The following is a 16,719-nucleotide window of genomic DNA, read 5'->3' as shown; positions in this document are numbered from 1 at the left end:
TGCGTGTGAGCATCTGAGTGCATGCGTGTGCATCCCAGCTGGGTCTCAGGCTGGGGAAGGTGTCCTGGCAAACTGACAGCTGGAGGATGAGCAAGGATCCACCAGGCAAAAGTCCAGGGGCGCAGCCTCAGGGGAGAAGCCGAGACCGGGCGTTGGGGGGACAGTGAGGACCAGGCAGAGGAGAGGGCATCCTCCGAGGGTCACCACCTTCAGGAGGGGATGGAGCGGGCGAGGGACAGGAACAGAACCAGGGTCACTGAGACAAACCTCAACGGCCACAGGGAAGGAATCTGACGGGAGCAGGACTGGAGGTGGTCTTAGGTGGGGCAGGGGGTGATGATAAACATGGAGGAGGGGATTGTGGGTGGGGCAGGGCCTGGCCTGGACACATCACCCCAGGAGTCATGTTCATGGGTATGGGAGGGATGGACAGGAGAGGACTGCTGAGGTCGGGGTGCCTGGTCCGGGGAAGCACAGGCTGCAGGGGACTCTGTGGGCCCAGGGTTTAGGAAGCAGAGCTGAGAGGACAGTGAGCTGGGGTCACAGCCTCACAGGTAATTAAAACACAAGGGAGTCTTAGAGGCCCACAGCGGACATGAACTCAGGCAGACCCCACCCCAACGAGACAACAACATTCCAAGTGCCTGACAGTCTTTCCATTCACATTTAATTTCTATTAACAGCTTTGAAATCTGACATGTGAGATGTACTAACCCCCTTTAAAAAATCACGCTCTTTTACCTCTACTGGTATATACCACGCACGGCAGAGGTATGGCAGTTTTCAGCTACCAAAAACGTTGTCTGGATGGTCTCCCTGTTCTAAAAAAAACAGACACCACCTCCGTTGCATGGACAACAGAGAAGTCAATGGGAAGTTAAGTTTATTGAGGACAAAATCAGAATCACGTTTTGCAGCTGTATCCCAAACTGAATAAAGTGCTTAATGGAGATGTGCAGGGAGGGAGGACCTCCGAGTTTCCGCATCCTGGACACTGCTCTTGTCCCTGACGAGGCAGTCCTAGGCCAGGACAAAACTCCCCCCATGTTAGTCGAGTCACTCAGAGCTACTCGCCCCATAGCATTCTTTAACTTCCACAATTGCTTTATTCACCAGGATTTGTGTAGGTTCACCTTGGCAATCTCTTCAAGCTTTGCGTTTTTTGGGAGGGATCAAGTTCCTTCTTTGTCAATGACACCTGCAGAAGTCCCCTCTTATGAGTCCAGGAAATAAGCCTGTAGTGGTTTATTTCCAGATCAGCCCTACTCCCAGGTTGCTGGGAGAAGCAGAGCCCCTCCAGGGAGACAAAGTCTCCTGAACACAAGATCACAACCCAGGGTACAAAGCACATGAGAACTGGGCTTCAGGGACTGAGAGGCAGCATAGCAAATGCTCAAGAAATTTAGACTTCGGTATTATTATGGGTGTTTTTATTATGTTGGCATTATTCTTTGCAGTATATAAAATAAGTAGGGCTTCCCAGGTGGCACTAGTCAAAAAGAATCTGCCTGCAATGCAGGAGACCTGGGTTTGATCCCTGGGTTGGGAAGATTCCCTGAAGGAGGAAATGGCAACCCACTCCAGTATTCTTGCCTGGGAAGTCCCATGGACAGAGAAGCCTGGCGGGCCTGCAAAGGGTTGGCTGAAACTGAGTGCACATATAAAATAAGTATGCTTAGAGATAAAAGAACTTGCAGTAAGTGCAAAGAAAAGAACACCAAGCAAGAGAAGATACAGGTTTGGAGAGAACGACCGAGGACATTTAAGAATGAGAAATAGGGACCTCCCTGGTGGTCCAGTGGTTAAGACACTGTGCTCCCAATGAAAGGGGCCCAGATTCGATCCTTGGTCGGGGAACTAGATCCTGCTTGCTGCAACTAAAGATCCCACATGTGGCAACTAAGACCCGGTGCAGCCAAATAAATCAATTAATAAAAATAAGATATTTTTAAAAAAAGGAATGAAAAACAGAATCACTGAAATGAAGAGCTTAATGTGAAGGTTAAGTAGCAGATAGACAGAGATGAAGATGCAGCTGGAAAACTAGAGGGGAAAGTGCAGGAATTCACCCAGAACATAGTGATTAAAAAAAAAAAAAGACTAAAAGACAAACATGAGCAAGAGTAAGAGACTTGGAAAAAGGTGTGAGAAAGTCAAGCATAAGGTAAATTGAAGCAAAAGTCAACAGAAGAAAGGCTAAAATGTTTCCAGAATTCCCGAGAGACATAAAACTTTATCCTCAGGAAGCACATTGACTCTAAAGCAGGATAAATAAGAAGCCCACTCTAGAGATGCCACCATGAGAACAGAGAACACTGGATGTAAAAGAGACCACAAACACAGTGGAGAGGGAACATCACTCACACAGGAAGGGCAGAGGGCCCACCAGATGACCCCCGGAGACAGTAGGAGGTGACATGATATAAATCCTCGTCTGTGCCCTCTGCCCACAAGCCTTCTGAGCTGAAATCAATAATAAATGTATAACCTAAAATCCCCATGCTCTTAGAAAATAAAAGTACCTTCCATATCATTCACAGGTCACAGAAGAGCAATAACAGATACTTGAATGCTCAAAAGAAGAGAAGAGGGTGGCAGAGGATGAGATGGTTGATAGCATTACTGATTCAATGGACATGAACTTGGGCAAACTCCAGGAGATAGTGAGGAACAGGGAGGCCTTGCATGCTGCAGTCCATGGGGTCACAAAGAGTCGGACATGACTTAGCAACTGAACAACAAAAATGCTCCAGAACTGAACAATGATACTAAAGTGAAGTTGCTCAGTCGTGTCCGACTCTTTGCGACCCCATGGACTGCAGCCGACTAGGCTCCTCTGTCTGTGGAATTTTCCAGGCAAGAGTACTGGAGTGGGTTGCCATTTCCTTCTCCAGGGGATCTTCCAGACCCAGGGATCAAACCCAGGTCTCCTGCATTGCAGGCAGATGCTTTACCATCTGAGCCACCAGGAAAGCAGAACAGTGATACTGCTACGCTCCAAAATATACCAGACACAGGACTACAGAACCAGGAAGAAACGTTTAACTTTAAATTCTTATGATAGAAATAAAGCTTGAAAATTAAGAAATTATGCTTACAAAAATAACAAAGAAGTTAAGCTTTCAACTCAATAACCTGTAAAGAGATCACCAGGGAAAAAAAAAACCCAGAAAGAATAGAAAGAAATGATGACAGTGGAAGGATAAATTAATGACAGGAGAACCAAAAATGTGATGGACATGAGAGTTGGCTGAGAGTCAGCTCTCTGTGAGCAGCAAGGAAACAGATAAACCTCTGCTGAGATAAATTGAGAAAAAAGAAAAACGAAAACAATTTTAGGAATGAAAGGTGGAGCTTAATGTCAGATACCATGGAGATTAAAAAATTAAGAAAATATTAAGACGTTTTTACCAAGAAATTGACAGTGTTACTGATGTGGACCCTGGGGTAGAGAGGTCTAAGATGACTCCAAGGTTCACACCCTTGAGTGTGGGCTGGACCTAGTGACTGGCTTTCAACAAAAAGAGTAAGAGAAAAGTAGTGGAAGGTGGTTTCCAAGATGGGGTTTACAGCACTGAGTCTTTGACTAGCTGGCTCACACTCTCTCCCCCTCTTGCTCTGATGGCAAACTGCCAGGTTGGACAGAACAACTGGCAAAGACCTGAATCCTGTTGACAGCGTGAATGAACTTGAAGAAGGACCCTTGCCCTGTCTCGCCTTTAGATAAGACTGCAGCCTTGGTGACACCTGGTCACAGCCCATGAGAGACCTGGGCCTGAGGAGCCAGCTAAGCTGAGCCTGGATTCCTGGGCCACAGACATGGTGAGATGGAAAGTGTTGCTGAGAGCTAGGAAGTGTTGGGGTCACTTGTTACATAGCAACAATGCAGGTCACTCCTTAGAAAGATAACACCAAATCTTATTTTAAAAAGACTAGAAAAGCTGAACAAATCAGTAGCTAGCGAAGGAATCAATCAAAATGTAAAAATCTGTCTACACAAAAGCCAGGCCCAGGCCAAGAAACTACATAAGAAACACTTCACCTCAATCTCACATGGGAGGTAATATGGCCCACCTGGATGATGAGATGAGTGTAACTCGGCCCCAAACCCATTGGGACAGTACAACAGAGAACAGTTTCAAGTCATGCACACTTCTAAACAAAGGAGCAACAAATTCTAAACAAAATCTCAACACACCAAGTACGATAATGCAGTAAAATACATCATGGTCAAGATGGGGTATTTCCTGAAAAGCAGGAAAATCTACTCATGTACTTTTACCACATTAACTGGTAAAAGGAGAAAATTTTATATGATCAGCTCAACACACACGGAAAAAGTCTTTGATAAAGCAACATCTTCAGTCGAATATTCACGACATATATCTGGAGAAACCCATAATTCAAAAAGATACAAGCACCTCAATGTTCACAGCACCACTATTCACAATAGCCAGGACATGGAAGCAACCTAAATATTCATCAACAGAGGAATAGATAAAGAAGATGTGGTAGATGTATACAGTGGAATAGTACTCAGCCATAAAAAGAATGAAATAAGGCCATCTGCAGCCACATGGATGGGCCTAGAGACTGTCATACATAGTGAAGTAAGTCAGAGAGAGACAAATACCATATGATACCACCTGCATGTGGAATATTTAAAAATGCTACAAATGAACTTATTTACAAAACAGAAATAGAGTTATAGATGTAGAAAACATATGGTTATCGGGGGTAAAGGGATAAATTGGAAGATTGGAATTTACATATATGAACTATTATATATATGAATAAAATAGATAACGAATAACACCTACCATATAGCACAGGGAACTCTACTCAATATTCTGCAATGGCCTATATGGGAAAAGACTCTAAAAAAGTGTGAAACTATGTGCACGTATAACTGATTCACTTGGCTGTAGACCTGAAACTAACACAACATTGTGTATCAACTACACTCCGAAAGAAATTTTAAGAAGAAAGTAGGGGGGGGAAGTATATGTGGTTCCTATTTTTCGGAAAAAAGTCAAATGTCTGTATAAACAAGACAACTCTTTTAACTGGAAAGGGGAGTCTACAGAAAAAGAAGCATTCTCTCTTTTATTTTTTGTAACTTGTTTTAAATGGGTAAGGTAATCTGAGGAGATACAGTAACACATTGTAACTCCTTCCAGATACACTGTCCCACCCCTTGTAAGAAGTAACCACTTACCCCTTGAGTCTCTTCCCAGTATGTCCTCATTCCAACACTACAAGAGATCTGGGAAGAGGTTCTTACCCCTCATTCCATACGAGTTGCCCTAAACCCCGCGCTCTCCGCAGCAGTGTCCCTGGGACACAGAGAGACACTGCTGCCGCGGCCATCCTGCCCGTGTGGGAGCACACACCAAGTGCGCCTAGATGTGGAAGCCGCCCTGCAGACGTGGCCGTGCTTCTAACACCCCCCAGCTCACACTCACACCAGCGCACCTTGGCTCACACCTGTGCCCACACCTGGCCCAGGCACTCTCTTTACATTTTGGCCACCCCGGTGGAGCAGGCCAGCATCTCACCAAACTGTTATTTTTGCATCTCCCTGATAACCAGTGAAGGTGAGTCTTGAATCTCTTCATCTCTTTATTTCCTTCCATCTGTTAGCTCCTTGGTTCCCAGGAGGAGCAACAGGAAGATTAGGAACTAAGCAGCCTCCATGTTTGTACCAAGACCAAACAGGAAAACTGAGCAGATTCCCTGAAAACCAGAAATAATGACCAAAATGCCCCATCACACTTGCATGCAGTACAGTCCTGACAGCCCTGGCCCAGGCAGCAAAGCAGGATGGGACAATGCTAAAGGTGTAAGGAAGAAACAAACACTTCCTGTCCATGCAGAAAATCCCCCAACTCTGCAAATAATTTATAAGAAAAAGAGACTGGCAAGGTGCCTGGGTAGCAATCAATATCCAAAATCAACTCCCTTTCTGCTCAACACCAACAAGAGTCAGAATTTTTTTAAGTAAAAAAATAAATAAAATGTGAAAACACCACTTATAAAAGTAACAAAAACAAGGACAGCTGGAAATAAATTTAACCACAAAGTATAAGATAGTGTGCAGAATAGTATGTAGAGAGCCCTAGTAAAAGCCATGTAAGAAGACTGACATTAATGGAGACACACTATCTCCACGGCAGGAAGACTTCATACCACAGAGATGGAATCCAGCCCCGAGCTGATCTACAGATTTGGTGCAGTTTTGATAAAAATCCTTGACAAAGGTTTTCAGGAAACTCGAACACACTGCTTTTAACACATACACAGGAAAACAAAGAGCAAGATCAGCCAGGTCCTCTAGAGAACCCAGGTGGCAGAGGTAGTGGGGTGCATGCCCAGAGAGCAAGAGGGTCAGGTTGAGGGGTCACCCAAGCAGACACATCGGCCAGAGGGGCAGAGAACCCAGTGGAGGGAACTGGACACAGGACTGCAGTGGCCCCACGGGTCAGCAGGGAAAGAGGGCCACCCGGCGGAGGCTGGGATCAGGACAACTGTACTCTGCATGGGGACAGAGCCCCTACCTGTCACCACCCAGAAGCCACTCCCAAGGGTCGGAGGGCTTCAGTGTGGAAACAAATATTCCAACTTCTATAAGACAACACAGGAGAACACACAAGTGATCCCAGGACTTCTCAACTGCATTTGAAAAGCCGAAAAGGTGGATAAACTCTACATTACATTAAGAATTTCTATTTATCAAAACAAAGTAAAAAGACCAGATCCAGCTAAGCAAGACGCCTGAAGCACACATTAGGACAAAAGATTATTATCCTCAATACACAAGGAAATACCTCATACAGAACCATATGCAAGGAATACAGAAGGAAAACCTATCGCCCAACAGGAAAACAGGTGAAGGACTTCACAGAGAAGGAAACGCATCTAGCAGTTAAGTGCAGGGAGATGCTTAACTCCATCTACCAGGAAACAAATCCAGGCCACCACGAGCCACATTCTGTATCCAACCTACTGGCAAAACTTTTAAAGAATACTTACTTGGCACATGGGATCTTTAGTCGGGGCATGCAGGATCTAGTTGCCTGACCAGGGATGGAAACGGGTTCCCTACATTGGGAGCGCCAAGTCTTAGACACTGGACCACCAGGGAAGTCCCTCCACTTGCAAAACTTAATGACAACACCAGGAGGTGAAGAGCAGGTGGGTCCACTGAACACCCTGTGGGTGGCTTTGCAGTCGGAGTCTCCCCTATCTCTCTGCAAACAGCCCAGTGTAGGCATCACTGCCCAGACTTTCCCGCCCAGTGGTCCCCTTCAGAGAACACTAGAGGGCTGCTCGGCTCCACATGTGTAACCAAGATGTGTGGACACAACATTCTATCAAAGTATAGACCAAGATTATACTTGGGGGATCATAGCTCAGTTGGTAAAGAATCTGCCTGCAAAGCAGGAGACCCCAGTTCAATTCCTGGGTTGGGAAGATCTGCTGGAGAAGGGATAGGCTACCCACTCCAGTATTCTTGGGTTGCCCTTGTGGCTCAGCTGGTAAAGAATCCACCTACAACGTGGGAGACCTGGGTTGCATTCCTAAGTTGCAAAGATCCCCTGGAGAAGGCAAAGGCTACCCACTCCAGTATTCTGGCCAGAAGAATTCCATGGACTGTACAATCCATGGGGTTGCAAAGAGTCAGACACAACTGAGAGACTTTCACTTTCAACACTTCCATGGAGCAAGACAAGGAGTGCCTTCCGCTAACTGCATTTGGTATCCAGTAAACATTACGTTTTGCAGACTTCATCTTTACATGGACCTTGAGAGGGCCTCCTACAGGCACCTGGAGACACACAGAGTTCCTTTTTTCCCTGACTGACACCTCTCTGGGTACCAGCTTCTTCCCTCCATCCATCCTCAAGGAACCCCACCCTGTTTCCAGCAGCCATGCTTGAGATGGGAAAGACAATTCTTTTGGTTTTCATCTGGACATGACATCCTGGGGTTTTGTTATTCATCTTTTTGTTTGTTTGTTTCTCTCACATGCATTTTGTCCTCATTTAATTGGCTGACTGACTTTACTTTGAAAATTGCACAAATATTTTAGACCAGAGGTTGTAAAAATAGTGGCCCACAGTCTAAATTCAGGCAGGCACATTTTCCATTTGCCTGCACAGCTTGTTAAAAATAAATAATTGCATATAAAGATCTAGGTTTCTGGCTGGTTTCAGGAGCCAAAGAGCTAGTGACTTGGGTCTCATAACTGCATGGCATATCTGCTGGGGGTCCGTGGCTGAGGGTCACTGGCTGAAGGTCAATGGGGTCAGTGCATGGGGGTCAGGCAAGACATATCTGAGAGAAGAAGCATACAGTCATCATTCATGTCTGCATGGCCACCCTAGCCTAGCACTTATCCAGTCTGTGTTTAGAATTTTCACATATAGCTTTGTTCACCAAAATAGAAACATTTATACCTGATAACAGGCTTCCCTGGTGGCTCAGATGGTAAAGAATTGGCCTTCAATGCAGGAGACTTGGGTTCGATCTCTGGGTTGGGAAGATGCCCTGGAGGAGGACATGGCAACCCACTCCAGTATTCTCTCCTGGAGATTCCCCATGGACAGAAGAGCCTGGCAGGCTACAGTCCACGGGGTTGCAAAGAGTCGGACACGACTGAGCGACTAAGCACAGCACATACCCAATAACTCATTAAAATTTAAAGAAGAGAAATGCCAGGTACAGAGCACTTGGGGCTCCAGGAACATACCCTGGCTGCCTTGGAGCTCGGAACTGAACCGCAGGCCACTGATGCACTTTCTACCAAATGTTCTAGAACTTAAGTAACAGTAGTAAGTCCCCAGTTTAGGAAACTGAACACAGCTGCCCCGTGCTCACACATGTGTGCTCTGACCTTTGTTATCTATCTGCAAGCATCTGCTTCCTCTCATCACTGGACACCCTTTTTGTACCAGTTCACCACAGCACTCATGTATGGATGAGAGAGCTGGATCATAAAGAAGACTGAGGATCGAAGAATTGATGCTTTTGAACTGTGGTGCTAGAGAAGACTCTTGAGAGTCCCTTGGACTGCAAGGAGATCCAACCAGATCAAACTAAAGGAAATCAGTCCTGAATATTCATTAGAAGGACTGATGCTGAAGCTCAAGGCGCCACTACTTTACCCACCTGATTCCAAGAGCCAGCTCATTGGAAAAGACCCTGATGCTGGGAAAGATCGAAGGCAGGAGGAGAAAGAGATGACATAGGATGAAATGGTTGAATGGCATTACTGACTCAACACACATGAGTTTGAGCAAACTCCTAGAGATAGTGTAGGACAGGGGGGCCTGGTGTGCTACAGTTCATGGGGTCATAAAGAGTTGGATACAATTTATCTGTTGAACAACAACAGCAACACTACTTATCGTAAAGGAGCCAAAATAAAAGCTCAAGGGAACCTACCAGACTGTAGGGCTTTTCCTAAAACTAAACCAAAACTTTGCCCGGGCCAAGGGATCATTTTTACTGTCCTTCTACTTCTGTGGAGTCCAAGTCACTAAACTTTGTCTCTGAGGCTGTGACGGCACTTTGATACACAGATGGCCCTCAAGAGAGAACCTGCTGCCCGGGGGTACGGGGGACCGGTGCCTGCCATTCGTGGCTGCATGATGCAGGGTGGGGCTGAGGACCCCAGGCTGACCTTCTCAGAGCTGCGTCTGAGGCCCATCCTCCCAGACCTCTGACCTGTCCCCCACCCCACCCCATACAGGCCAGGTGCAGGATCACCCCTCTTCCCCTCCATACAGCTTCCACAGCAGCCCCCCACAAACCTCCTGCACTTCCCATCTTGGCATCCTCCTCTCACGGAAGCCGGACAGGTGAAGTCTTCATCCAACAATCTGATTTCTCTTAGTTTGGCGAAAATCACTGCTAGTGAAATGTATTTTGCAAGGTACACCAATCGATTACTTTCTCTCTGAACCTAAGGATTACATTACGTGTATCCTCCTAAGAAAATGTGCATTCATTCATTCACTCACTCAACCAATCACTCCAGGTAGCCTGGGATGACAGTCTAAGTAGAAACCAAAGCATTAATACAATCATCAACACATTCTCCACATTGAGGGTTGACACCCATGGGTTCACAGGCCACTCCCCAACCCTGGGGGTGCACCTATGGGGCTCACAGGTCTCAGGAGAGAAGAACCGGTAAAGGTGTTCCTGCTGTAGCTTTTACTGCTGCTCCCAGTAGAACTCACTACTAACCTTGTTGCTGATTTCATTCCCCGCCCACTTTCAGAAGGGAACCGAGGAGCTACATCAATGATGCATGGCCTCCCTGGGCCACCTGGGGACAGGCCTCTCGGCTGCGGGAGAGCAGCTCCTACCATGAGCGCCCAGCTTTGGTTTTTAGTCCTATGTGATGCCAAGTTCCGCTGCCTGGGAGGAGACTTCTGCCTGTCACAGTATCAAAGGACACATTTCTTTCAGTTTGCTAACACCAGCATCTACAACGTAGCCTATCCATGACCTTCTAGCTGCGCTTGGGAAAAGACGTGGCCAATTAAAGTACAGCGTCCAGGGCCAAAGGCCGCAGCCCTGCAGCAGGAACTTGGGCCAACTTTCCCCGGGCATCTGCTCCTCCACCTCCAAAGAGAAACACAGGCACTGCTGTGAGATTATCTGTGTTTCAGTTTCTGGCACTTTGCTCAACACAGATAATCAGGGCATGGTGAATTCTTCTAAATAACTAAATAAGAGTCTGTACAAGGCTGAGCCAGTACTGTGTTTGCCTAAAATCCAGCATTTTGAAATGAGCAATTTAGGGCTTCTTAGGTGGCTCAGAGGTGAAGAACCCACTGGCAATGCAAGAGACATGGGTTCAGTCCCTGGGTCAGAAAGATCCTCTGGAGAAGGAAATGTCACCCCACTCCAGTATTCCTGCCTGGGAAATCCCGTAGACAGAAGGAGCCTGGTGGGCCACAGTCCATGGGGTTACAAAGAGTCAGCATGACTGAATGACTAAACAACAACGGCAACAATTTAGGATTACTTTTAAGATTATTAGGACGTGGTTTCAGAAACAACAGACTAAGTCCAAGTCATTTCACTTTACAACATGAAGCAACTTATTTAAAACCTCAAGCACTCCTTGGTTAACCAAAAGTAAAATCTATGAAACTTCCAAGCAATTGTTTTATGAAATTGAGTCCAACCTTCCTGTAACTGTACATTTCTCAATGAGAGGCCTGAGTAAAGATTCCACATCGTACAGTACAAATCATTAAGAAAGAAACAGATAAAAATGCAGCCAACTGTATCCAGTGCTTTGCTCTATAAATATTAATCAGCTGCAACTTGTAACAGTGAAATATTAGAGTTTTTGATGAGGCCCAAGAGAGGAGAGAAAAAGATAGAAGCAGAAGCCACTGCTTTTGCCCCAGGTGGACTCTGACGGAGTCAGGGCCTCACTGCTGACAGCAGGGGTTGGAGTACTAACCTCTGCTGAAGCTGATCTCAGTCTGCTCTGCTGGGTCAGGCCGAAGGCGGGTGGAAGGTGTGTGGTTTGGAGTCAAATGTGATTGGACATGTTGACGACACCCTCCCCACTCCAGAAAACCCAGTAAATCCAGCTCTTCTCAAATGCAGTTTCTGGTTTTCATTTTCCCTGTTGATAGGGATTTCAACATTTCCCTCCCATCTCTGATTTGACTAGAGATAAAAGTGTTCACAGATGTTTAACAGACTGATAGGACTGAGAAGACAGGCATCCAAGGATCTCAGTTTAGATTCTGGTCATGCTGATCTGTGACCTACTCTTCAGGAGGTCACAGAAAAGCCACGAAACCTCTGGCTTTTCCCAGACCACTCTTCTCCAAGGCTGAAGTGCAATTCAGGGGTGTCACGTGTAAAGGCCTGATCCTGCATATCAGGAGCCACGCTAGCAAACGTGGGAAGCAGAAGTGAAAACGGACAGACCAGGGTGTTCCCTGCTGGTCTGGTGGTTAAGTCTACCTTGCAACACAGGGGACTGCTTTGATGGCTGGTCGGGGCACTAAGACCCCACATGCCATGGAGCAATGTAGTCCACGTGTTGCAACTAAGATCTGATGCAGTCGGATCTTATATAAATGAATAAATAGTTTTTAAAAATCACTTTGGTGGATACACTTTTTCTAACTTCCAAAATAAACTATGTTCAGTTTGCTTCCCTGGTCCTGGCACCCAGACTCGTGACAGACACATGGAAAATCAGCTGGCCCACCCAGGCAGTGCAGAGTCCTTGCCAGAGGTGGCTCCTAGAACCCACACCCTGGCAACTCAAGTGTCCCCTGGGCCTCTTCCTCCACCTCCTGCCACTTTACCTGCTCCGTACTTTCTCCAGGCCACACTGCTCAGCCTCAAACCTCTAGACAGAGATGCCTGGGCAGGGCCCAACACAGCGTCTGCATGCACATGGAACATTTGTCCCCCTCCAAGGCCACAAGGGCCACGAGGCCCTGTGCATGCTGAATCTCAGTCACACTTGCACGCATTGTAGACGTCAGCCACATGGTGTGTATGAACCGCAATCACATGTCCTCTTTTCTTATACAATGTAATCAAGAAGGTTCCCTCCTGGCTGAGAAAAGGATACAGAAGTGAGTTGTAACAGGCCAACTCTGAAACTTTGAGGGAAAGGAAGAGTGGAGTCAGGATGGTCTAGAAAAGGGGAAATGATCCAATTAGAGAAAGTTCAGAGTCTCCCTGAGACCCACCCCCCCACCCCCACCCCCTGCCCCCAGGAAGCTTTTCAACAGCAGAGGATGCTGATTACCAGCCTGGGGGTGACTACAACCAGCCTGCAGAGCTGTCATTTAGAGCCCCAGGGGTCCCTTGGCCTCTCCCACTGCACACAGCCACCACACACCACTCAGGATCTGGGGTCTCCGGGTGATCCCACCCTTAACATGGGTGTCAGTTCTCATTCTAGTCAGCCACAAGGCCAGCAGCCCCTTGTCATTTTTCCTTCTCGTAAGATCGAATTTCCTACAGAAAGGAACCTAACTGCTCCAGTATTCTCTGAGAGAAGGTTTTATATTGTGCCTAAAAAAAGTCTGGGGAACCATTTATAAAATCTTTTTCCCTATTTCACCCAACTTCTTTCAAAGTTTAAAGAGAGGAAGAAAGAAGAGAGAAGAAGGAGAAGACAGAGAGGACCTGCACATTTTTTGCAGGCAGCTTCATCTGCTAGTCATCCTCCCTTCCTCAGACCCTGGGAGGGCAACATCAGGCGTCCCTGGGCCCTCTGGCCGGCCCTGGGGGTGAAGGTGGCTTTCCTCCCAAACGGCTCTTGGGTCATTGACCGGCCCCATCACCTGACTGGAACCGTGGAAATTCACAGTCGGCCTTTGGTCCAAACGCCAAAGTCAAATCTGAACGCTCAGCCCCACCACTGCCGCGCGGTCCCACCTGCAGCCCTCCCTCCGGGCCGAGCAAAAAGTGAAACTAACCCGTGGCCGCAGCGCGCAGGGTCGGGGGCGCGCGCGGGGTCCCCGTTGCCAGCTCCCCGAAACCCGGCGGGGGCGCGTGGCGTCCACCCGGAGCAAAGGGGTCCAAGGAAGTCCGCGGAGCGAGGGGCAGGGGTGTCTGTCGTTCCCTCGCCCAGCCCGGCCGCCCGCCCCTCCTAGGACGCCCGGGACCGGGCCGCGCGCCGCCCACCCCGGCCCAGCGCGCCCGGCTGCAGCGCCCCAGGCCGGCCGGCGAGGACGGGGACAGGCTTGGGCCTGGCCGGCCGAGGCCCCGGAGGCTGGGAGGGAACCCACGGCCCGCAGTCCCCAGTCCCGGTCCTCCAGCCCTCCCGCAGGCCCCGCGCCCGGCGGAGCGCAGCCGACCTGCCGCGCCGCGGGGCCCGGGTGGGGGCGACCTGGGGAGGCAAGGGGGGCCGATCTCGAGCGGCGGGGAGGGGGCCGACCTCGGGGGCCGCGCCGCTCACCTGCAGCCGCCGCCACCTGCTCCTCGGCGCGCGTGGCCCCGGCGTCGCCTCCGCTCCGGGCCGCTCGGTCGCAGCACTCCGGCCCTGGGCGCGCCCGGCCCTGCGTCGGGCCTCAGCGAGTGCGGCGCCCGCCGCCCCCGGCCCCCATCCCGCCCCGCCCGGCCCGCCGCCCTCCGCCCTCGGCCGCGCCGCCCCGCCACTTCCTGTGCGCGGCGATCCCACAGTTCCGCCGGCGCGCGGGGCGGCGGGGACACGCGGGGAGGGGACATGGGACCCGCGGAGGGGACGCAGGGCGGAGACCGGCCGGGGGACGCGGGAGCACTAGGGGCAGCGGGGAGGGAATACGAGGGAAGGGGAGCGGGGACACGTGGGGGGGACACGGGGGGTAAGCCACGGGGACAGCGGGGGGAACACGGGACACAGGGAGACAGGGGGACATGCGGTTGGCGGCCTGGCCGGGCGCCGGCTGTGAAGGGACGGCCGGGGTCCAGTAACGGACGCGGCTGGAGGACCCGGCGGTCTTGGGGCGGCGGAGCACGTGGGTGCGGAACCAGCGAGGTGGGTGGAGGGCGGGGTTGGGGGTGGAGGGAGGGGACCCGTGGGGGGCACGCAGGGCATGCGTGCGGGGTGGGCCTCGGGTCAGGGGGGCTGCACGGTGGGGGCGGGGCACACGGGGTGGGGGAGACAGTACCACGGACAGTGCTGACCGCGTGGACGCCCCCTCCCCCCAGGGGCCCAGCGCGGGTACGGGGTGGGGGGCGGTTACGGGGGCTGCGGTGGGGAACGTCCTGGGAGCCACCGTTCCCACTGGTTTCAGACCCTAGTGGAGCCTCTTTGACTTATTTACAGTTGACTCCCGGCTGGCAACCTTGTATCCTTGTATCCACTTTTGACCATGGAGGAAGCTTCCCTGAATGGGGGTGGGGTTTGCCAGGGGGCCTCGCACCGGCCTTGCTAGCCCAACCCCTCCCCGGTGGTCACTGACACTGTCCTCCCCTGGGAGGAGAGCCCCCGGAGCAGCTGGACAGGGCTGCCTGCGTCCCCTCAGGCACCTGGCCCAAGGGAGCGGCCAGGCTGCACAGAGGCAGAGGGTCCTCATCGCGGAGTCCTCCCAGTCCATGCCTCCATGTGGCCTGCCCTCTGCTTGAGTCCCCACGTCCAAGGTGGACCTCCTGAGCTTGGAGGAGCTTCATTTGAAAACTGCTTACAATACCAGGTGCTGTTGCTGTCTGCTGTGCCTTATTTTAAGCCTCCTCAAATTATTTCAGAAAACACCAACTAAAATAAAATAAACAGATCTGCACCTGTTCTACTCACAGTCCCTTATCCTTGAAAAAGGAGATATGTTTGCAATGTTCATGCGAATTTAATACCTGTGAAGCCTGGGTCCTTGCACTGCCACCTGGACGCTACAGTTGAAGCTCCACAGGCACCTACAGATGTTTGTCCAGGGGGCTGTGACACAGCATGTATTTACAAAAAAAATTAAAAATAAACATGAAACAACCAACAAGACACCTCACTTAAAAAAAAAAAAAACAACTCTGAAGTGTTCATTTAACTATATTTTTCTTTTAAAACATTAAAATTGTAACTGATTCTATATGTGCTGATAGTACATAATCTCTGAGATTTAGACAAGATACAGAGCATTAAGTATCTGACCATCCCTTTTCTGTATCAGAAGCAATGGATGAATATACACATTCAGAAAACTCCTGGAAGAAGAAACAAACTGTCGTTGGCTGTGCTGCAGTGAACTAGTAGTAAAGTTTAAATATATCATACCCACACACTTTATAATTACTTTTTAAAAACTGGATAAAATGTACCTCATCATTTGGACATTTGTGCATATATGCGCTAAGTTGCTTTAGTCGCGTGCAACCTTATGGACCGTAGCCTGCCAGGCTCTGCTGTTCATGGAATTCTCCAGGCAAGAATACTAGAGTGGGTTGCCATGCCCTCCTCCAGGGGATCTTCCCCACCCAGGGATCAAAGCCGCATCTCTTATGTCTCCTGCATTGGCAGGTGGGTTATTTACTATGAGGGCCACCTGGGAAGCCCTTAGACATTTAATGCCCCCTTAATAGTTGCTCGAGATTTTACATCAACTCAAAACACCATATTTGTCTCAACAGCATAAATTGTCAGCAATCTAATCTATATTCAATGGGAATCTATGATCACTCAGACCACAGCTGAGCAGAAATTTGCCTCTGGGAAAGCTCGGCTGAACACGTGAACAGGGTAAACATATAAAAGGAACTTGAAAGTGAGCGGAGCAGACCTGAGCTCCTGCTCGTGTTACTGGGAGATGTGGTCACCACCAGGGTTTACTGAGAGCCGTTATTTCACCTCCTTATCACAACAAGGTCACTGCTCTCATCCCATTTCACAATTGCAAAACTGAGGCCCAGCAAAGCTGCACGACTTTTCCACAGGTGCACAGCCGGCAGCAGAGCCAGCAGCCTGGCTCCAGGCCCCGAACCACCCACAGGGACAGAGCTTCTCAAGAGTGCAGTAAGGATGCTATCTTGCTGGGAAAGAAACTCAGGTCCCCGGCCTACTGAATTAAAATGGGGAAAGGATAAGTCTCACCTAGAATATTATGCATTATTATGCTTTATAATTATTATGTATTATTATGCTACATAAGGTATGTAGCGAGAGGTGGGGGGATTTTTGCCATGAATAAGCCAAAAGAAAGTGGGGGCTGAGCACTGAAAATGGGTATGAGCCAGGCTCTGGGAGAA

At 49.3% G+C, this 16,719-nt stretch overlaps 1 protein-coding gene across 1 annotated transcript in view; it reads right to left on the bottom strand.

Annotated features, from left to right (window-relative positions):
- The window catches only part of AGPAT3 (1-acylglycerol-3-phosphate O-acyltransferase 3), a 91,453-nt gene extending 77,338 nt beyond the window's left edge, over nt 1-14,115 (bottom strand). The window contains exon 1 of the mRNA XM_070466855.1: nt 13,964-14,115. The gene's annotated coding sequence lies outside the window, so the exon portion shown is untranslated. The remainder of the gene's footprint in view (nt 1-13,963) is intronic.
- Nucleotides 14,116-16,719: the final 2,604 nt, after the last annotated feature.

Source organism: Odocoileus virginianus, chromosome 4 (assembly GCF_023699985.2).
Source record: "Odocoileus virginianus isolate 20LAN1187 ecotype Illinois chromosome 4, Ovbor_1.2, whole genome shotgun sequence".
NCBI classification, from domain to species: Eukaryota; Metazoa; Chordata; class Mammalia; order Artiodactyla; family Cervidae; genus Odocoileus; species Odocoileus virginianus.
This window is presented reverse-complemented; position numbering and strand designations above follow the sequence as displayed.